This window comes from Aphelocoma coerulescens, chromosome 6 (genome assembly GCF_041296385.1).
Source record: "Aphelocoma coerulescens isolate FSJ_1873_10779 chromosome 6, UR_Acoe_1.0, whole genome shotgun sequence".
Lineage (NCBI taxonomy): Eukaryota > Metazoa > Chordata > Aves > Passeriformes > Corvidae > Aphelocoma > Aphelocoma coerulescens.
The window spans coordinates 10,144,338-10,167,233 of NC_091020.1; the positions used below are offsets into that span (position 1 = coordinate 10,144,338).

The 22,896-nt window shown below is 43.2% G+C and overlaps 1 protein-coding gene across 2 annotated transcripts in view; it reads left to right on the plus strand.

Moving 5' to 3' along the window:
- Positions 1–22,896, plus strand: part of LRIT1 (leucine rich repeat, Ig-like and transmembrane domains 1) — a 115,245-nt gene that overhangs the window by 49,122 nt on the left and 43,227 nt on the right. The gene's annotated exons all lie outside the window — the stretch shown is intronic.

The following is a 22,896-nucleotide window of genomic DNA, read 5'->3' on the forward strand; positions in this document are numbered from 1 at the left end:
CCCCCTGGGCCTGGGCGGCAGGGCCCGGGTGCGATGTGCGCCCGCCGGTGCTGCGGGCAGCGGTCCCGTGTCCTCTCGGCCCCGCGTCGGCGCTGCCTCAGCAGAGCCCGGCTCGCTTGCGGAGGTCGGCGATTACGGGCTCTGCCGCTGTCCTACCGCCGTCTAACCCGAGAGTTGCTCGGGGATGGTCGGGAACACGCGGCGCGGGTCCGCCCGCGACGGCGTAGCCGGGCCAGGACAGGGTGTGGGGGCGCTCGGGGGCACTTGGGCTATCGGGAACGGGGCTAGTCCGGGCTGGGCTGAGGCCTGCCCTGCCTCGGGTGGAGGGCGTGAGACCATGGAAGCTTCAGTGGAAATCAGAGAGTAACACAGTAACTATCTTCCTGCGTGCGAGCATGTGTCTAACACTCAGACAAACAGCAGGGAAACATCTTCAAGTGCTGTTGTGTTACACACTGCCCGCATTTTGCCGGGCCAGTGAGGCAGCTGGAAGCATTGCAGAGCAGGGGGCCTCACTCGGTGCAGAAGCTGTGGTATCGAGAAGATACTCTTTAGCATAAAGCAGCATATCATTACTCCTGTAGCAGAAATGACATGCGGGCTGATCCAAGGAGGATCTCTGCAGAAGGCTGTATGAAATAACCGCATCTCTCAGCCGAGCGCTTCCTGAGTAAATGTGGAGTTTGGGCAACTTCATTTGCTTGCATACCTGGGCTTCCACAGCTGAAAGGGAGATGATTTATCTGTCAGTTGCTGTATCTCGCTCTGTTGCAAGAAAACATTCTAGATGGTCAGAAAGACTTTAAGACGGATCCCTGAATGGCGTGGCATACAGATCTGATTGTGCTTACACAGAAGTGGAATCTTAGAGCATATTTAAAATAACAATACTCCGAGACATCCATATTGTCGTTGTTACCGTTATTTGTTATTCATTCAGTACATCCACTGTAAAACTGCAGACATGTACCACTGACAGTCGGGACAAAGATCTTGACTTGGGACTCTAAATAAGCTATTATTCTAAATGCTTCAAAAGCAAATTCAGGGTGTAGAAGGAAAGTGTCTGAAGGAATAGAAGAGTCCTACTGGAAGGGTACTGAGCTGAAAGCCAAGGCTGCTGCACTTGGCTGCACGGTGTCAAGATACTTGTCACCTGTGAGACTGATTTAGTTGGGAAAAAATCAAACCAAACACTACCAAGTCCATCCTCCTCTGATTCCTCAAACAGACCCTGGGGTAGCTGCCTGGGAACGTTTCTGCACAGGACTGCGAGTGTGGGAGGAGCAGCTACCCAGATGATGAGGAAATGGCTGAAGGATGCACCTCCTCTTTGGGATGGATATCACGTTTGCAGTAGGCAGTAATGGGTTGGGGGCAGATATGACTTTGGATCATTGCTGTGCTGCAGTCAGGAGTATTGGAATCTTGGCTCTCGCTTGATGAGGCACTTTATTTGATTAAAGTTTCCCTTTTAATCAGAGATATGGTCATTTCCCGTCTCTAAAATGGAATCTGGCTCTGGGGGTCATGTCTGGGTAATAAAAGCACTGGTTCTCTTGTCTCATGGGAGTTGATATTGAATTTATTACCATCAAGAGAAAGCAGAATTATACTTGTAAAATGTTGCATAATAAATTTAGCTTCCTTAGTAAATCAAATCAGCGAATACCCTTATCTGCAAGAGATGCGTCATCGCTACGTGAGCTTCTTTGACTAGACAGAACTAATGGGGAGAAAATGTACCTTCAAGTGTGGTCAAAGTTGATGGACCCACAGTAAATTAAACTTAAAAAAAAGTCTCCCTGGTGTTTGGCTTAGAAATTTATAATTATATTTGGGAAGGGACTTTAAGGTGAGATGAGATGACTTTTAAAATCTTGTGCTTTTGTCCCAAAGCCCAGAGATGTGGCAATTATTTAGTCTGAGAGGAGGAATGCGGAGGAGATGTACTTCATTTGTCCTCCAGTGCAGAGCATGTGGATTTGGAAAACCACTGTTAATGTCAAGGAGATAGAGAAGATTTTGGGTCTGTGTAAAGAACAGAGTTTACTGCACCAGGGCTTTTACCACTTTCTTTGTTCTAGAGGCTGTAGATGAAGGAAAAGTAGCTCAGGATGACTGCTTGGCAATAAAATGTAATTTATTATTGAATCCAAAAAAGCCCCTGGCCCAGGAAGAGAAATTATACTTAGGATCTTCAAGATTTCAGAAAAATATTCCAGAAAATATATAACATATATGAGCATACAAACCTTCATGTATAACGATGATATCAGTTTAAGTTGAATGTGAGGATAAAGTGAAGTTTAGTATGACCAGTTGATCACATTTCTAACACTCAGTTTAAAAAGGAAGACCTACCTACATTGGGAATTTTGGAAAAGTGAGAGAGGTTTCTCTCCAAACATCAAAATAAATGTATGAGTAGTTAAACAGATAAAATTACTTGTGTACAGTCTGCTCTTGTTTGTCCTGGTACCTACTGAATTGATAGTCCTTGTGCTTTGAAATGACAGTTGTTTTTTGATGCTGTATCAGGGTGATTTTACAGAGAGAGAGAGAGGGAGAGAAGCTGGGATGCAGTCTGCTGTCAGGAATGGAACTGAGTCAATTGAGCATCCTTAGGAGCCTTTCTTTCACAGGAGAAAAAGTTTTTGCTATGAGGTATCCAAACACAGGGAATCAGAGAGTTAGAGTTCTATAGGTCTGCAACATATTAATACTCTTAATAGCCTGAGTACTTAATGTCTGAAATAGAGAGTCTTGCCCTCTTAAGGATATGGCAATACTTTTTAGCACTTAGGACTAAACTAACTATGTGTTTCTTTTTTGATTAAAAACCCTGCAAATCTGATTCTCCAAATAGGAGAAGCTCACCTAGTTTGACAGGTATGTTACAATCTTTAGAAGTGTGGTAGAGGAAGAGGGAAGAGATAGAAGGTAAGGTACATTTTCAGCAACTTAATTTCAAATGCATTTTTGTGCAGAACATGGTCAGGCTGTTAAATGGCAGCCAGTAAGTTATTGTCATGAATGTAATTATTGAGAAAACAACTCATTATTTTGGTATTTTGCATTATCCATTAACATACTCCTGTATGTCAGTAGTAGCTGAGGTTTCTGCTCTTCCTGTTGGGCTCTAAAACCTTTGTTGCCAAGGCAGATGGAGACACAGTACAGTCAGAAGCACACGAAGGCATGCAGAGGAGCTTTGGAGAGCGGAGGAAAGGGGGAGTCCTGCCAGTGGCTGGCAAACCCCGTGGCTGCTGGTGCCATGAGGTGGCACTGGGCAGGGGCATGCCAGGCAAGGCTTGGTGCCCTCTGCTGGTCCTGCTTTGGGTTCCAGCTGGGCTGGCTGGCAGTCCTGGCTGGACAAGCCTTAGCTCCTCCAGCCAGTGGTAGTTTTGGCATTAGCAGGATTAGCCACCAGGCACAGCCTTCTGGGGGGACTGTGTGTCTTGTAACTCGATGTCAAAACTTCGTGTGTGCAACGGGTGTAATGTGGGATGGGGACTGGACATGAAAATGTGCCCTTCCATTTCTGTAAAATCTTTGTTCAATAAGCAAAACTGGTTTTTATAAATGGTTGTCATACTTTGAGGAATGATAAAATGACCAGGGTGGGTTTTTTAAACTAATTTTACACCCATATTTCATGCTGCTTCACTCTATGGAAATAATGCTTAGAGAGAGAGGAAAAATAGATGTGAAAAATAAGGGAAAAAGCTATTCGAGGATTTGTGTCTAAGCTTATGTCAGCTCTAGCAATAGCTGGTGTTCTTGATAGTTGTAATAGACAATTCTTCAGTTAGAGTTCAAAGAGAGCTAGTAAATGATGGTGTGTCTTCCAACTCTAAAAGTACAGGGCATTCTCTATGATAAAGTCATGTTTGAACACGTAAATAGCTCAGTGAATGGAATTTCCACTTTCCATCTTGGAGAATACTTATCTGTCCAATAAAATTCAGGGCTTGAGTAGTCTCCTGACATTTAGTTTGAAATTTCTTTTCCTGTTTTGTTCCTACTAAGCCTATGTCTGCTGTGTGCACTACCTCAAACTGCATTTTTCTCTTCTTTATATCCTTCAAACATTTGCTATGTTAGTTCCAGACTACATGAGTATGACAAGTGGTGTCCATCTTTGAGATGCAAGAAGCAGCTATAAAATCTGGGAAGATGCTGTTCCTCCCAAGGACTGCTTCTCTTCCTAGTCCTTGAACACCATTTTTGTCCATCATGTCTTTTTCTGCTCTTTTGTAGAAGCCTGTCAAAATGTTCTTCAACCAACCACAAAAGTATGTTTTTTTCCCCAAAGTTATCCTGGTTTTCATCTTTTCAGTTGTAAAAATATAGAATTTATCCTTGCTCCAAGACTCCTCAAGTTCATACATGCACTCATTTCTGATCCAATTTTGCAGGGAACAGGAGCTGAAAGAATGTTTGATGCTCCTGATTCTTAATGTGCTTCTCCACTAGCTACTCATCTCTGCTCACTGTTTGGGGCTTTGCTGCAGTCCAAATCAAATTCCTCATTGCTTAATAGCCTCTCAGAACTGTGACAGCAGGAAACACATCTTCCACATGCTCACAAATAGTTTCTGTGGCTTTAAGAGTGGTGTCAGATTAGCAATCTAGTTTGCTGACAGTTCAAATGTGCGTTTCCATCATGCTGGACATTCTCCTCATGCTGACTACAGAAGAAAGATATTTCAAAAAAACTGTCAGATATTTTGGGTTGATAATCTGCAAAGACATTCATTTGTCCAAAACAGAATGAATTGAATATTAATGTTTTACTTAAATGGGGAGGCAAATATCTTGGCAAATAATTAAATATATGTTGGCAAGATATATTGTAAGTGACATATCCCTGGGACAGGATATGTCAGTCAGCTTGTATCTTCTAACTATTTAAGTAAAATTTCTCTGTCAAGAAAAGCTCAGGCATCTGGCAATTTTGTAATGCCTTTCTACAAAATTATTGCCAAGGAGAAAATTGTAAGTATGAGCTAGGCATTGGTGTCTGGACACAAACAACATAAAGTTGTAGTGGATCCTACTTTTCCATGTGACCTAAGGAAATCAGAAAAGATAAACGTAGATAATTACTCATGTACATCTATATCTAATGCATCTAAATATCGAAACCTTAGATATTTACTCATGTGCATATATTATATGTTAGGTTTGTGGCAGTGTTTGCCACCAGCCTTGCCCATCTCTTCCCAGTGCACTGTTTAGTTCATGAGAAGTTATGTTTCTGTGGCTTTCATTCTCAGCATTAACATTTTGAATAACTGTGGCATTTCAAATCATCAAAAACTGCTTGTAAACAAGGGGAGAAAATGCTCCTTTCTACAGCAGAGATAAAACCAGTGGAGACTGAAGCTACCTTATAGGTCCTTAAGGGTGTGTGGGATTAGTATTCACAAATTTAGGAAGGGAAGTTACAGGACTGATTCTTAGCCTGCTAGCCTGAGGCTGGTCTTGGGATGGCGTGAGTGAGCTGGTGTCATTGTGAAGCTGCAGTTGGAGTGAATGCTTGGAATTGGTTGTCACTAGAGGCACAAGAGTGAAGGTGCTGATTTTGTGGTGCTTTTTGTCACTTGGAGTGTCTGCTGAAGTCTCTGTTGCCACTGCAGCTTCAGAGCAGTATATGGTCCACGTGGCCCTTGTCAGCTGGGGGCTCTTCTTTACAAGATATAAAGGGCAGTGGCTCCTGCTGGTGCTTTTAGATCTATCAAAGCAGCCTTTGGTATTTTTGAATAAAGTTGAATAATAATCTGTCCTAAATAATACATTAGACTTTTTTTCTCTTTGTTCACAAACCATCTGAAGGTATTGTACAGTTATCTCTTATTTTGTTTGAAAATACTGTAAGTTGCTCTCAGCATGAAGGTTGTTCTCAGAGAACTTGCTGCAAGTATGAGGTGCCCGACATGAGAAATCTGGACTGCACTGAATGGCTCTCAGGGATGGAGCACCTCCTGTTGCTTCCCTGCTTGGACTGGAAGCACATGGAATTAGTGTTAGTTTCCCCTCTCTTTTCTGGTGTCTCATCCTGAGCATGTCTGTGCCCCCCAAACTGAGAAGAGTAGACCTTAAGTGGAATAAACTTCAGGAGAAGTGGTGAGATTTGTCGGCCCATGTAGTAAATTTGTGTTTAGAAATCGTACTGAAAGCTCTCTGGAGGATTTGAAAATCCAAGGAGATGAAGTCTATTTGCTGCTAACCAAGGCAGGACCAGCTTGGTAGCAGGAGGAGTACCTGGGAGAAACTGAGAGCAGAGAGAGCTCCTGCTCTGAGCCCTCTTGCAGGTGGGAAAATGCATGGGATTTGCTGTTAAGATGTGATGGGACTGGTGATCCTAAAGAGTGCTTGGTTATGTAGGTTAGATTCAGAATCAGAATTTTAGTTTCCTTAAGCAGTTTGGCACAGTGGATGTGTGGGAGGTTTTTTTTTGTTGTTGTTGTTGGTTTTTTTTTGGTTTTTTTTTTTTTTGTTTATTTGTTTTTTTTTTTTTTTTGTCCCAGAAACACAAAATTACAGGGCAAGTTTTCTTTGACTTTCAGTTAGATGGTGGCACCTGCAGATGAACTTAATTCTTTTTTAATGTACCCAGTTGTTTTAATTGTGATCATGGCAACAGAATGAAATGTACTTTGGTTCTGTGGGATATCCTATTTTTTTCCCCAAAGTTTTGCAAATTTTTATTGGTACTGTTGAGAACTCTGTTTTTCAACTCACAGTATATGAGCATTATGTATTCTGTGCTTTTCATGACCTAAACTGTATGTATGGAACAGAAGGCTGTTCTGTGCAGGTTTCTGTACTATGTGCACATCCCTGGAGTAAAAGGGAAATGCAGGGAACATGCAGCAACGAGCTAAAGGATGTTGAACATACACTGTGAAGGAAACTGATTCTAATTGGAGACAAATGAGGTTGCATTTGAAGGGAATCCTTTACCTCCTGACAAAATTTTAGGAATTCAATAGGCTCCAGTAATTTCCTAACAGTGAACTTTTAAAGAGATTTTGCACTTCCTTGATTGCTGCTATATTTAAAGAAGATGGCACTTGAGAATTGAGAGCAGGATGCAGTGACCTTGCCTTACCTATAACGCCAGTGGAAGCCACTATTCTTGGAGCACTGTAATTCTGCTCTCACTGGGAGGCTGCCTTTGATTTCAAGGCAAAAGGCTGGAGCTCCCATAAGGGAGACTGCTGTCCTGCATCTCTCACCGAGCATGCATTAACTGGAGAGCAGGCATCTGATTAACATCCCTAGTGCTGTCATAAATCAATCTGTGTATGCTTAAACAAGTTACATCAGCCTAATGGGAAAAGATGTGGTGAGACAATTAAAAGAATTAACCCAGAGCAGGGGGGTCGATAGTGTGGAATAATCTGTTGCTGGAGTGTGATGACCAGGCGCTGTGGTAGTTCTGGCAGCCAGTCCCTGCAGGAATTGAGCCCCAGTCTCTCTCATGGGAAGGCTGATGCATTTGCAGAGGATCTGGCAATGGGGCTCTGGGGTTTCCAAATGCTTGAAGGCTGATGAGGTTTAATTATTTTTATTATTAATTTTTATTGCTCTGAGGTGGAAAGCAGCTGTGTGTGAATGAGTTCACTAGTGTGTGTGTAAATAAGCCAGCTCAGAGCCTTCCTGCCAGTGGAATCAGAGCATAAGCAATAGGGTACAATCAATTTTAGTGATTTAATACTGTCTAGGTAAGCTTTTCTTCTTACTGACTCAAGAAGGTTGTCTAGGAATACTGTTCTTATGTTTAGTGAGTTGCCTAAATTGAGCTGTGCAAATGGCTGCCAATGGAAACCAGAAACTCAGACTTCTTATTAGATTTGGTACAGTGGTCATTATGGTGAATTTGATTACGAAAAAGGCAGGGGAGGGTTGCTAAAAAAAGAAATGTTTTTTTTTTCCTTTACTCCTCCCCACCTTGTGAAAAGTCAAATTGACAATGTGTATCTATCAGTCTTACAGCTTTAGAGCATGCATTGCAAGCTCCTATTCAAGTTCAAGGCAGTTGCACAGAGGTCTTAGAAAAATGAGCCTCTATCTTGCCCAGCTAGTATTCAGTACCTGAATCCAGTTCAGCCATGCCCCTGTGTGAGTTAATGGAAGCCTCTGGTTCTCCATTTCCTTTGAATCTGTTTGCGGTTTCCCCAGAAGATTTCTGTGGGGCTACTTGTGCCTGGAAAACACAGTCAATATAATGCACCCAGGACCAACATAAATCTCCTCCTTTGCTGCCAGTTCAACGCAAAGAAAGTCAAACTGTGTGCTGAAACTCACAAAGTTGTGAGAGTCTCTGTCACACAGGTGTGTTTCAGAGAAAGGCAAGAGAGTCAAGAAGAAATCGAGAGCAGGTGGAAAAGGGAGCTCACAATATTGTGTTTGTGTACTTGACCCTCTTTTTTATTTTGCTGCAGCTTTGTTACTGTCTTCAGGCAGAGAAACCTCTGCTTGCAAATAGTTTTCTTTTCAGCTTATCCCCAGGCAGCAACAGTGAAGTGTTACTGGGACCATAAGGGGCAGCATAAGGACATCATGGAGTTCAAGGAGTTCTTTGGAGGTGGGGGGAAACTCCACCATGTATCTCAGAGCATGTGATGTTGACACTGTGAGTCCACCAGACCACCAAAGCTTGAGGAGTGAGGCTAAAATGCTGGTGGTGTCTCCAAGAAATTAAGTTATTGGCTGTCCAACCCTTTGCTTGCTAAGTGTGTCCCTTGGCTCGAGGGACATCGGGTAGTGCTGGGACTGCATTACTGCTGCTGCTGCATTACAGCAAAGCCAGCAGTGAGCAGCTAATGGTGCAGTGTCCTCCATTTCCAGAGGGCCGTGGCAATGGCTGGTTGAGGGAGCTGCTCCCCCTGCTCATGTATGCATGGCTCGATTTTTGTGTGTGTTGTGCTTAGATATGTTTTTGGTGGACATATTGAAGAGGGTCAGGAGCAAAGAAAGGCTCTTGCTGGCTCAGGAGACCAGCAGCATGGAAAGGCTATTGAGAGATGCAAAAGAAATGCTGACCCTAGTTGTTCTGCTTTCTGCTTCCAGTTTTGAAGCATCCTGGCAGTGAGGTAACATGCAAGATAAACTTTGTGACCATTTTTCAGTGTACCAGTTGCATATATAATGGATCTCAGCTGGGAAACCCTACCAGGACAGGGCAGGGGTAAGGGTTAGTGCAAACCTGGCTTTGACCCTCCCCTAGCAGTTATCCAGATGCATCTTCTAGCACAATGCCTTTAGCAATCATCGAACTTTTGACCCCAGTCTCTGAAGAAATGCCAAGTATGTTTAGCACACACACAAATGAAGTGGAAATCATTATTGGCTTGCTCATGACCTGCTGAAAAATGGTTCCCCTCCAGGGGCTCTGCTTGCATTTCCCTCAGTCTCTTGTAGCACTCAATCTTTCAGGAGTTTCATGTGCTACAAACTGAGCATCACTGTGCTTTTGCTTGGATCGACCTGCCCTTGTCTGTTCACTCCAAACCCTTTCCCACCTTAGGTTTTCTGAGGTTTTCTGAGGCAGCAGTAACAGGGCTCACACCTAAGCACTCCCAAGAACACACACCATGTTTATATTGTTATGTCCAGGTGTGACTCAGGACCACATCTAGCTCATGTCATGCTGGGAGCTGGTCTCAGCCTGTCTTCTCTGTCCTTCAACTACCAAGCCCCAGGAAGAGGAAATGCAGATCTACAGGCTGTCAGGAGGCTCTGCTGATCCAGATGACTGGCAGTCCAAATGGCAAGGTTTCTTCCAACACTGAGTTTTATTTCTCTGCTTTCCCTCTGCACGCATATATCCATTTTGTCTGGGCTGCCACGAGTGTTGACAAAGCTGATCTCTTCTTTAAATGTCCATCATTGGAGCCCCTTCTCTTCAAAACAAATAGATTTCCAAATACTCAGAAACCTCTGCATTATTTATCTGAAATACAGGAATAAAAATATATTATTTTTATCTTTATTTCTTTTCTAAGCAAAACTACACATAAAGTTTGAGATAAGGTCAAAGCTCATTGAGAGAATTGCTACTTATTCTGTGTAGATACAGAGTGATTCCAACAACTGGATTGTTCCTTGTAAGAGTCTCCTTTTGCATTTGCATGCAAATGATCACAGAAGGAAGGAAATCCCAGCATTCACCTTGTCACCTTATCCTGCATTACAATTGTAATATCCTGAATAGTTGATCCTTCCCTTCTGCAATTTTGGATGGCTGTTGGGGTTTTTTTTTTTTTTTGTTTGTTTGTTTGTATTTGTTCCTCCCCCTCCCCCCCGTAGTACTATTTTAGTAAATGGCATTTTCTTCTCCCAAATGTGTTCTTTTTGGTGGGCTGGGGATAACACTAGAATAAATAAGACAAGGCTTCACTGAAAGGAGTAATGACCAACTAGTTAAAAATAGTAAATGAAACAGCCATGTTGAGCTGTCTTAGTTAAAAAAAAAAAAAAAAAAAAAAAAAAGGTAAATTTTTATTTGTTTCTAGTTTCTTTTCTGTCAGTATACCAGAGCTGTGTTGAGACAGCAACTGTTCCTGGCAGAGTACCATGTGTTTGCATGGTGTTAGTATGACTGATTGACAGCTGGCCCTTTGACAGCAAAGCCCTCTCCTTCAAAGAGATGACAGGACTGCAACATGATGAGGGGATGTGGCAGACCAAGGGGAGCAGGGCCCTGGCTCTTCTGTTCCTGCTCTGCTGTTTCCTGCAGTCCACTTGGAAATCCATTGTGCCGAGGGGCAGCTTGGAGCCAGGCAACCTGTGCCTGTGCGTGTCCCCAGTGCTGCTCCCCCGCCCCGCTGTTCACTCTGCGTGCAGCGCAGCGTGGGGGCTGCTCTGGAACGGCTGCACATTTACCGGCTATTCCCAGCATCCCCTGAACCTCGACTTCTTCATGTCACGGGACAGCTCTTCTGCAGCCGTGACAGACAGGGGGTGGTGCAGCCCGAGCAGGGCTGGCCCCAGGGTGTGCCACCGCTCCGGAGTGCGTGTCACCCGGGGACTGAGGGGAGCGGTGCAGATCTAGAGCAGTGCGGGAGGGAATCGAGCTCCTGCTCCACTGAACCACGTGGAGGAGACTCGGGGCTCTGAGGCTCTCTTTAGTGTCAATGTGCAGGTGGGAGTGTGTGGATTTTTCTTCCCAAGACTACAACCATGTGAGGGATGCTTTCGATGGGCACCCAGTTGCACTGGGCAGCTTTCCCTTGCACTCCGGCAGGGCTCCGGTCTGTGCACCAGGTCCTGGGAGGATTTTGTCTAAAGTAAAACCTGGCAAGCTGCTGCCTGGACCATCCATAGAGGCGCGTCCCTGAAGCTATACAGAAACATTGTAGGAGAGGCAAGGTGGCAGCGTGGCTTTCAGAATTGCTGGAAACCAACCCAGGATTCAGCCACGCCCCCAGTTTCTATAGTGGGACCTTTTTCATTAGAGATGATGTGAATAAGTGGTAAGGATCATGGGTACCCGTTCCTTTGAAATTCTCCTGAACTTTTGAGATTCTGCTCCACTGCTCCACATGAGAGTATTGCACATATTGTACACACTAAGGGGTGTAGAGTCCTTCTGAGTTCTGTGGTTTCAGTGGTCTTCAAAAAGGCCAGGGCAGTTATGCCATGGGTTGGTTGCAGGAGGGGGAAGAGACAGGAGGGAAGAAATAAAGTATTTTTGCTGCTAGTGTAACACGAATTAGTTATTGGCTACATTGCTCTAGCTCCAGGGAGTTTATGCGAGTGGTAGCCTAAATTTCAGATTTACGCTGCGTGAAGTGCCCAGGACCCTTTCCTGCTCTGCTTTGGCAGGCAGCAGTTAAGGACACCGGGAACAGATTTGTGGCCATTCAATGCCACCTTCTGGTTCTAAATGTAACAGCAGAACTGCTCTTAATGGGTTTATTGCTGCCTTTGATAAACTGGGATAACAAATACCTAACTTCTTTGGTGGCTTTCCTGGATATTTTTATTTTAACGCCTTTTTCTACTGAATAACATGAAAATTTTCCCTTGGATTACTGTTTATATTAGTAAATAATATAATAAAGATAAGAACAAAAATATTAAATTGTGATCTGCTGCTGACCTTAGAGAGTCAAGGTTCTGGAAAAGGGCTCGCCAGCCTCGCTACAGAAAAATCATGTGCCACAGCCATTTCTGTGTGTCAGTAGCAAAAGCCCGATTTTCAGTAGCTGGCAAATGTTTGTCCTCTGGACAAATCATTTAATGATATATTGCTAGTAGAGGTTTGTTTGTTTGTTTGTTTTTGTTTTTTTTGGTTTTTTTTGTTTGGTTTTTTTTTTGGGTATTTTAAATGGTCTTTCTACTCAGCATACAAGAACTCCTTCCTTACAAAAAGAAAAGAATTGGGTTACTGTGAAAGCATGTGATAAATAAAGGATTTTCATGAGCTTCTCCTACTATGCATTAGTCCTATGTGTAAACTTTTCACTGGCTGCAATTAAATTCAGTAAATATTATGAGTAGAATCGAATTGATATGATGGGGTTAGAAGAAATGACCTGTTTAGGATGAAAACTGCTCCTCTGTGGTTACATTTGGGTGATGGGGGACAGATCTCCGTGGTGAGACACTGCAGGCTGTTTGCTCGTGGCTGTTTCCCCAGTAGGGGGTGCAAAGGTAGCGTGTGTTTTGGGGGGAAAAAAGCCCTTTTCTTCTTCAGCTCAGCCCTGCATCCCTCTATCTAGTGCCTAGCCTTTAGGGAAGTTTTTAACCGCAAAGGAGAAAGAGGGCACAGAAGAAGCGAGTGTAAGCAGCCCAAGAAACATTGTTTGATAGAATCTAATTTCACTTTGCACATATCCCAGTTGCTACAGGAGATGCCCTGTAAATAGATTCCTTCTATTTACTATAATTCATTTCTATTTTCTAGAGAGTATTTTTATTGTTACTGACAACACAGAATTTCTGCATGTCTCCTTTTTTGTGGGAAAAATATTTTATTTTCATGTTTGAGCTATGGAACAACTTCTGATTTTTCATTCCTTTCACAAAGATCTGATGCCACCTTTTGCATGTAAAAAACAGGTTTTTGTGAAGTGAGAAGGAACTTAGTTATTGGGGCATACCAAGAAATGAATTCCACCTTCAGGTGCACTTATTTAATGTTTACTCTTGTTTCTTAGATGGTTTGATATAAAAACTTCATTCTCTGTTGCTTACCACTATAAACCCTGATTTGCTGCTTTAGCAAGTGTTGTTCTTGGCTGATGTATGCTGACACTGAATTCTGCACAGAAACATCAACTGTCTGATTTGATACCTCTGAGACTCTGATGGCAGTTGTATATGTTTAGAAAGTTTGTTAATAAATGTTATATATTTTCACTAGATTATGTGTAGGCTAATGGCATGTATTTAGTGGTAGAACTATTTGAAAGGAATTAAGAAGTACAAGGCAATGTTTTTGACATAAAAAGTAAAACATTACTTGACAAATGTTGGTATCTTCATACTTGACAGAACATTTAGCAACTTCTTCCTCACTTAGGAACCACCTTAAAGTTATTGGCTTCAACAGGAATTTTGTAGGAGGAAGTCCTAGCTTTGTACTCTCTAAACACTTCATGAGGATCCTGATAAAAGCTTCCTCTCTTCAAGGATGTGTACACTGTGATTTATGATCAGTGGGTCAAATATTAATTCACTTGTGACATTGTCTTTTGGGCTTTTTTTATTTCTTTCTATTGTAACTCCAGTAATACATGAAGATTATGTGAAGATGGGTCACAATGTAGGAGATTAACATTGTTCAAATTATTTGTTTGGTGAACAGCGAACAAAAATATAAATCTTAAAAATATAAGAAACAAATTTTTTCCTGGCAGAGGTATACTCTGTTAAGGTTAGCTTGCTCAGATGCTTGGGTATCACCATCAGCTATCTTTATTTGTTCTCAGTTTGTCAAATCCAGATTTCAGCGCAAAATCCACAGCATTTATGCAAGAGCACAAAGCAATTGGCAGCTGCTGTCTGGGCTGCTTAGAGTCGATTAAGCTGCAGTGAGGTGTGTGCTGCCAGTGGCCATCGGCCTGGAGAGACCAGATAATGGATGTCCCTCTGTCTGGATGTCTCAAATAAATCACAAGCTGAGCCACGGCAGGCTCCTTAGACAAGGTGCTCACTACAGGAGCCAGCCAGGCCTGTACAAGTTTCCATTATTTTGTAACTACAGCCTGAATGCACCTCTGGGTCTTTGCCTTTTTCTGAGGAATATCTTCTGTGTTTTTAGGCACCCCTTTGGTTCTGGTCTTACTTATCCAACCTCCCTTTTCATGATGGGTGCTGAGAGAGGACACCCTGGTTTCTGCAGGAAATCATATAGTCCACTTGCAATTAAACATCCAACAGAAACAGCCCATGTTTCTACTAAAGCTTCAGCAAAGATTGAAGGAAATGGAAGCTGTCCCCTGTTGGGAGAACATCAAAGCAATTTCTGAAACTGAAGATACAGTTATCACAGAGTCCTCTGGCTTTCCCTTCTCATTGCTCGGCTTTCTGCCACTTTGTACTGTCAGTGTGGGACTGATGATCTATATTCAGCAGCTCTCTTCCAAGTAATATTACTTTTTGAGAGGAGGCACAGCACTGAATGACCTTCCATTTCCCAGCTGAGAATCCAAGTTTCTAGTCAGCAAATACTCGATATGGTGTGTTTGGAGATGACCTTGTGGCGTGCCTTTGAGCTGGTAGTGGTGAAAGAAGAGAGGCGATTTCTGCACTTGACCCAGCAGAGGGCATGAGTTGGCTCCCGGGATTCATGCCAGATCCAAGCACACGTGGAAAGGACAACTCATTGTTCATGCATCGCTGTAATTTCTGCCACTGATAAGACACACTAGGGCGTGTATTTTGGGGGTTGTCGCTCTTCTTGGGTGATTAAAGTCCGCCGGCAACCAGAGGTATGTGATAATCACTCAGAAATCCACTGCCAGGTGGATCTTTAAGGAGATCGTGCCATTTCCTTCTGTAGTTTTGGATGCTGCAGTAGAAGTCAGATGCTGCCATTGCTGTGAGGAGGTGGGATGCCCAGAAAAGTGGACAGCCCTGCCCAGAGCATGGCTTCAACCACCCAGGAGTCAAGGTGGCTTTTGTAAAGAGCTGGGCTGGCCACATCATGCTGCATTTGCTCCTCCTGCCTCTCAGATCTGCAGTGGCTGTCAGGCTGAGCTAACATGATTATCCCCAAAATGAGATTACCCAAAGGTGATTTTTTTTTTTGCTGTGACAGGTGATGGGAACTGACTCTTCACCTTCGAAGTCACACTGACAGAATAGGGTTTTCTTCAGGAAACTAAAGATGCCATAATTGTGATTATGTATCCCTTCCCATCTCATTTTCTTATCTCTGTATCTTGGATCACAAACACTCTGCTCTGAGCAGAGTTTTGAGTGCAGTGGGACAATCACCAGGGATCTGTGATTGTGAGAGCAGCCCTGGCTTCTGGCTCTGTGGGGGCACGTGCAGGTAGAGATGTTTTATGGGACAGGGAGCACCAGTCCCCTTGAAGGAGATTTTTTTGGTTTTTTTTGTCTCTAATTTTGAAGCAATGTTTGTACCAGTGTTGGTAAGGATATATCAGTGTCAGAATAGCAGCCTGAGACAATGCTCATTTTAAAAATGAACATGATGTGAATTTATTGATCATTTAAAACAGCAATGGCAATGCCTACAAGAGGGCCTGTGAAGAAGTTATGGAAGAATACCTAGACTTGGTCCTGTGTTGTCTGCAGGGCTGTCGTGTGGTGTGTAGACGAGCCTGCAGTGCACATCAGAAGGTCATGTGCAAGGAATTAGGCAAAGTAAATCTAATTATTACTCTTGCAAAGACTGCTTACTGTCCCTTGACTAACTTTTTCCATCATATGCTGAAACAACATGAGTTGTCTGACTCGTTGGGGGGTCAGTTTGATTTTGCACTGATTTGATTTTTGATGTGGCATGCTTAATTACTATAAAAAGGTATGGAAGACTTTGAAAAGGAAAATAGTATGATACAGATATATTTGGTGACAGATCAACATATCTTAGTGTTTTGTAAGAGATCAACATTATTTTTTTCTACAGGAAAATGGCACAAAGACTTCTACCATATACTGACACAGAATATTACACCTGCTCAATAAATCAGGTGATCTGTGATCAGAGCCAGTCTCTGTACATTGCAGAATGCCCTTAAAACTGTCTTTCAGTGGCCAGTTGTCCTTTTGCCTCAGTGCTTAATGATAGTCACACAGAACTACCTGTGGCAACTTTTGAGGTTCCCTATAATTCACATAGAATCCTTTAAACAACTGTGTGAATCACAGAATCATCTAGGTTGGAAAAGATCTTTGAGATCATCAAGTCAAAACCCTTGAGAGCACAGGGGAAGGAGCTACCCAGCTGGGCCTCCCTTTTTAACTGGTCACATTCCCCACCAGCCCCTTTCCTCAGGGAGAAAGAGGAATTTGTATTTTCTGCTTCAGAGGATGAAATTAATTTTGTAAAGTGCAGGATGTTCAGGGCTTGCCTGAGGTCTCCTCACAGGGAGTAGGCTGTGCCTCTGGTCAGGCGGCCTGTGGAAAAGCTCAGCTGTGGGAAACAGTCGGATGGTAATGAATGAGCCACAAATCTGCCTGTGTGACTGCTGTGGCCACATCATCCCATTTTCAGTGTCTGTCAGCGTAAGTTTTGCCCCAATTTCTTGTCTGTTTCCCTTTCAAACAGTCATTCCACAAATGACTCTATGGAAAAGCTAGATTAAAAAGTCACATAAGCTGCTTTAGCAGCCATTAGTTTAAATACACTCAGCAGTGTAAACATTCATATGCCAAATCAATTCAGTAAATGGAGACAGGTCACTGTATTAAATGGACTGGAGTGTACTCAGCAGATCCCCTCAGCAAGAGATGCAGGGACTGTTCTCTCTCTCCAGCACTTTACTCTTACTAGAAACAGTTTATTGAAGAAATTATTTTATCATTACTTGGAAGTAATGACAGAAGAGGTCCCTAAGAGGTTTAATATATCTCCAGGACTGGGAGGATGGTGCTTGCTAGGGAATGCAGGTACTCTTGAGTTGGAAACAGGCAAGGGGGTACAATTCCCTGTCTTTGGCTCCCATCCCTAAATGCATGTGCTTCTGGAGTGAGAGACAGCCTGGAAAACTAACAGCAATACAAACTGCCAATGCTTTTCTCTTCCAGGGATGCCATGGTAGGAGAAAAGGGCTTTTCTCTTGGCATACTTGGCCAGTGCTGCTTGGCCAGTTGCACTAAAGAAACAATGAAGGTATCAAACAGCGGCATGGGCATCAGATGCCCTGCAGTCATTGAGATGAATATCTGCCTCTGCTGTGCCTTGTGGGTACTTGTCCCACATCCTTTCACCAAGTGTGGTAAACCTGTCCTGCTGGGCTGTGGGAAGGGGCTTTCTAACACCTTTGGCAGGTTATATCTGAGTATGTACCTTGGCATGCTCTGTGCACATGCTGGGTGAACAGAGGCTGTGGGCTTTGTGACTCTCATTCTGTAACAAGAGAGAAATAATATGGTAGGAATGTTGACTTTTCAGAAACAGCAGAACCAAGAAATGCCTGGTGATTCATTTTTTCCTGGCTGTGAGATTGTCACAGGCTGAGCAGATCAAATGGCCACACATCCTTTAGCCTCTGCCGTGTATCTCCTGCCTGAAGAGGCTGTGAGCCCCTGGCAGAACCTGGCAGGTCCTTGCAGAAGTTAAACAAGTTACTCACATACTTGTACATGAGTATATACTTATATATGAGGAGTACTCAGTACTCCTCAACACACAGACCTGTTGTTTCATTACAAATAAAATCAATGTGATATGAGTTTGATTTCAATGCTGTTTTGAGGGGAAGGTGACAAAAATCTAATGTGAAATTGATTCATCCCTATCCATGCCATGATAAAAAAAGGAGAAGAAAATCCAGTGCTCTTGTCAGGGGACTTGCAGAACTGGGGACATTAGGAAGTGCCTGGGCATTGGCTAAGCCTAAAATCTTAGTGCAGTATTGAAGAAATATTTTTCTCATTACACTTCCAGTTTTGAAGGTTTTTATGACAGCAAAAAAATTAACTAAGAGAAAAAGGATTGACTGAGGTTTCCTTGGGGCCCACTAAGACTGCTGCAGTGATGGGAAATGTCATTAGGCAATCTCAGGTGTGCACCAGTTGTGCATCTTTGCTGGCTGTGGGCATAGGAAGGGGTGACTTGGCATAGGGCCACTTATTTTGTCCCTCTGGTGGGACTTTGCCATTTCAGTGTACTCTGGTCATGGTAACACAGGAACGAATGAAGAGAATTTGAGCTGTGAGGGAGAAGAGCTTTAATTTGCACACCAGTTGTGATCAGTGTTGCTATTCCTATGTCCCCCACCAATGCTAGTGCAGGCAGTAGGATAAACTGAGTTTTCCTCAGAGGCTGCAGTACCAGGGAAGCACAGTACAGAGCCAGCACTGAGCAGTGTTACACTGCCACAGCCTGAGGGCTTCCCCTGCGAAGGCAGGGACATCACTGGTGTCGCCGCTGTGCTTTGGTCACCACAGCACCCCTCTGGCTCAGCTGCTGCAGCAAGTGATTGCTGTGACTGTCACTGTCACACACGGAGTGCAGGTATTGTTGTCCTAACCTGGGATATGTGTCTAAGATATGCCAACTCTTCACTGTTGCAGGCCATGGCCCCACTTGCATAATAACATTAATCTCTTTCAGTTTCAAAGATTGGGCTTTCTTATGTTATGATGAGGTCTTGGTTTTTATTTGTTTTTAAGAATAAAGAGGAGAGCAAAACCTTTACAGCCTCCTCATCTGGATTGATTGTTATTTCAGAGTATAACTATGTCCCATAGTACCATTGCAGAGCCTAAGAAGATTTAACTAACCTGTTTCATCCACCTCATTTCATGAGGAAATGAGAGCTTAAGTAATTGCTGAACTTGCTAATCACTTCAAAAGTACCAGTGAGCAAGTTTTAAGAATTCTGCAGAATGAAAGTAATCAGAAAGATTTTATTCCAAAGGGCCAAGTGTATGAAAGCCAGGTAACTTCTTGTGTAACCTGCTTGGGGTGTTTGTCCATCACCTACTGTAGGGTCCCAAGTGAAAGAAATTGCTGAAGTCAAGAGCTGAATAGATTTGCAAATGTGATATAGTGAAACTGAATAAATTTCTGCTCTACATATGTGATTCTACCACTGTGTCGTTGTCTTTCACCTTTGTATCCCCCCTGCTCTCGGTGGTGCTGCTTGTCCCCTCATGTCTCAGTGATACCAAATGCTCCTCAGGCAGTGATACTCCTGCTGTGGTCCATGAGGTGCTCAGTCTAACCTTAGGAGGCTCAAAATAAATACCTGGAATTTATATTTCCTCCAGATATGTCCTATACTGGCTGCTACGGTATTGCTCCTTGGTTCTGTAGCCAGGTGTAGTTGAAAAAGTTTTGTTTACTCTTTAACTATACAACTTTTCCAGAAAACAAAATAAATTTGATGCTTCTTATGGAAAAACACTCTGTGAGCAGCATGAGGGTACCATGGGCTCTGGAGTTCCTGCCTACAGCCAGTTTGATTCTGCTTTTGATATAGAACCCCAGTTCCATTTTATCAATGTGTTTGTTTATTTTGCTGGGATTTCATAGCTTTTTAAGCAGAAGCTCACCACATGTTTTGGTAGTGGCTGTGACAGTACACACGAGCATTTCCTGATTCATTATTTCTCCTTTAACCAGCCCTGTCTATCCTCTCATTCTAGTCTGTATTTAACAGATGAGTGTGTCTCAATAATGAACATTTGAGAATGTCACAGTCTGTGTATGTGGCAGTCCTCCAAGTGAAGGAGGAAAACTCTGGGAAGAGTTCCTGGGTACTCATTTTACAGCTCAGCATTAGGCATCTGTTTAATTGTTCCTAACAAGCTGAAGCAAAATGGACAGGCAGACACAATCAGAATATTTTTAAATTTACATCTCTTTGACGTTTCCCATGCCAGGGTAGGGTTTGGCAGTCATTCTGTCCCTGGAGTATGAAAAAAATGCCAGGCTTGCTGAGGGTGGGCTTCCCTTGTGCCCATGTGGTTTTTGAAAACGGCAAAAGTGAGAAGTGGAGAAACTTGCAGCCTTATGAAATCAGTATTAAGTTTTGAGAGGAACCTGTAAATTTAATGGTGTTGCACCTCAAGGTTGTTTACTTTAGGATGATTTGGTTATTGGGATTCATTTGCTCTTATGCTCCTCAGGCAAACTAGCTGGTGAAAAAACAGAGCTGGTCAGAATAAGTGCTGTTGCAGAGGCAGAAATAGAACATACAGGCTAATGAGTAAGTATGCAACCTACAAATGTCCACGGTAAAATGCATGGAGTGATCTGGCCCTGGCAGCTGTTAAAGCTGGCTGTGGTCAGCAGGAGCTGGGACCCACTCCCTGGGACCCCTCAGGGATATCCCTCTCCTAGTGTGGGAGACCTCCTGAAGCCCCTGCTTTGGTTCTGAGGACTTATTTCTTCCTGCAGCAATTGCCAAGTAAGAGTCAGGGTTCTCTGCAGTTGTTTTACTGAAGTCATTCCTGTTACAGGTTTTGAGCCTGTTTTAGCTCTTCTCACTACTGACTTACAATGGTGGTCCTCTCCTCATTAGGGGATGTATCAGTTTTCCCTGTGAAGGTCTCATGATGCCTACAAAGGGTAGTCTTGGAAAAACTAGTGTGATTTTGATTCACAGAAGTGCCTCCATATTCAGTGTTAATGATTTGTAACTACAGCCAGGATAAAGGAGCTGCAGGAGCAGCCCCAATTTCTTGTTGTGCTTTTAGGGATGGCAGTTTGTAGGGGTGAGTACTGTGACCAATATACTCCTGTGGCAGATTAATGGCTCACAAGTCCCATGTTTTCAAAAAGCTGTTGACAATTCGCCACTCTTGTGGTCATCTGCTAATATGCACTGAACAGCTTACTTTTTTTTTTAAGTGTGGGACTATTTCTACCTCTTTCTAGCTTTCTTTGGGGCACAGTTTGTTTTTGTTTCTGCTTTTTTTTAAACTGACTGTTCCTGCATGGTTAACTGGAGTCAACTTGAGGTTAAAGTTAATTTAAACTGGATGCTATATTTAGCATTTATGGTGCTAAAAGGATTATAGGAAAATAGATACTACATAAGTGGCCATAATCTTCTCACTGCTTGTGTTACTTGAGTGGCAGAGAATGGGGTGCCAATCTGAGATTAAAATCTAATTTTAGGGAGTTAACAAGAGTCACATTGAAGCAAAAAAGTACAGAGGGATTAAATTTTGTGGACTTAATTTTTTTAAATTGGGCCTCTGACCTGCTTAAAACCTTGCAATCATAGCTTTAACCAAAGCCTATGATTCTAAATTATGTACTATTTCCATACACCAATTTAATAAAATCAAACCAGACACTTCAGTTATACCCTTGATGGAACAGTCAGAATACATTTTCAAAGGTCAGCTTTTTCCACTGCCTGAAGTTTGGCAGGCCAGCTCTTTGCCATTATTTTTGACTACTGGAGGCAGTAGTTAGCCAGCTCCCCATCTGTATTTTTTCCTCCATGACAGTGACAAGAAAGCCCAGCCTGGGATGTTAGGAACCAGTGCAGATTGCAGCTCTGCAGCTCCAGTACTGCCCCTTGGTCACAGTATAACCATCTTGCCTGAAAAGATCTCCCAGTTAATTTTTTTTTCCATCACCTGGAATAAAGAAAAAAGAAGAAATAGACTAGTGCCAAGTAATGTTGTTTGCAGGCATGGCCTTATGGCTCTGGCAGGAGGGTGGGCTACTTCTGAAAAGAGACACAAAAAATTTTAAACCATGGAATTCCCATCACTGTGTTATAGATGAACCAGCTTCTCTGAGTTAAATTATCCATGCAACTGAGAAAGGACTGGCTGCTAGCACCCAGGCACTGCAGGAGCCTGGTGACTTGGTGAGATATAATGCACAGCACTGGCTTACTGGGGGTTATTCTGCATTCTTCCAGTCATATTTAATGGCTACCAGCAGGAGGAGGGACGGATCTTGCATTCTGACTGCAACTGAAACCTAAGCAAAATTGGCATCCAGAGAATATCTGAACTGGGCTCCCTTTTAGTCCTGCTTGTCTGTAGGCTTTTAAATAACAATTAAACCCTCTTAATGGGATTTGTGTACCATATGGCACCTTTCTCACAGGATGACACTTTCTTGTTTCTATCCTGTCATTTGTCCATATTTACAAATAGTTTTCAGCCAGAAAAACAACAGGCACCATTTAAAGACACCCAAGGAGAGAACAGCATCCCTTTGCATAATTATTTGTAAATCTTTGTCTGAGACATTGTGTTCTCTTGTGGTGGTAAATCAGTGGAGTAGATTTCAGTGGTGTCCTGGTTTAACCCCAGCCGGCAACTAAGCCCCACACAGCTGCTCACTCACTCCCCCCGCAGTGGGATGGGGAGGAATTGGAAGAGTAAAAGTGAGAAAACTCGTGGGTGGAGATAAAGACAGTTTAATAGGTAAAACAAAAGCCATGTCCATAAGCAGAGCAAAACAAGGAATTCATTCCCCCCATCCCATGGGCAGGCAGGTGTTCAGCCATCCCCAGGAGAGCCGAGCTTCCTCACGTGTAACAGTTACTTGGGAAGTAAAAGGCCATTGCTCTGAATGTCCCCCTCTTCCTTCTCCCAGCTTCATATATTGAGCATGATGTGATACGGTCTGGAATATCCCTTAGGTCAGCTGGTGCCAGATGTCCTGGTTGTGTCCTCTCCCAACTCCTTGTTCATCCCCAGCCTCCTCCCTGGTGGGGTGGGGTAAGGAGCAGAAAAGGCCTTGGATCTTTAATCAGTGTA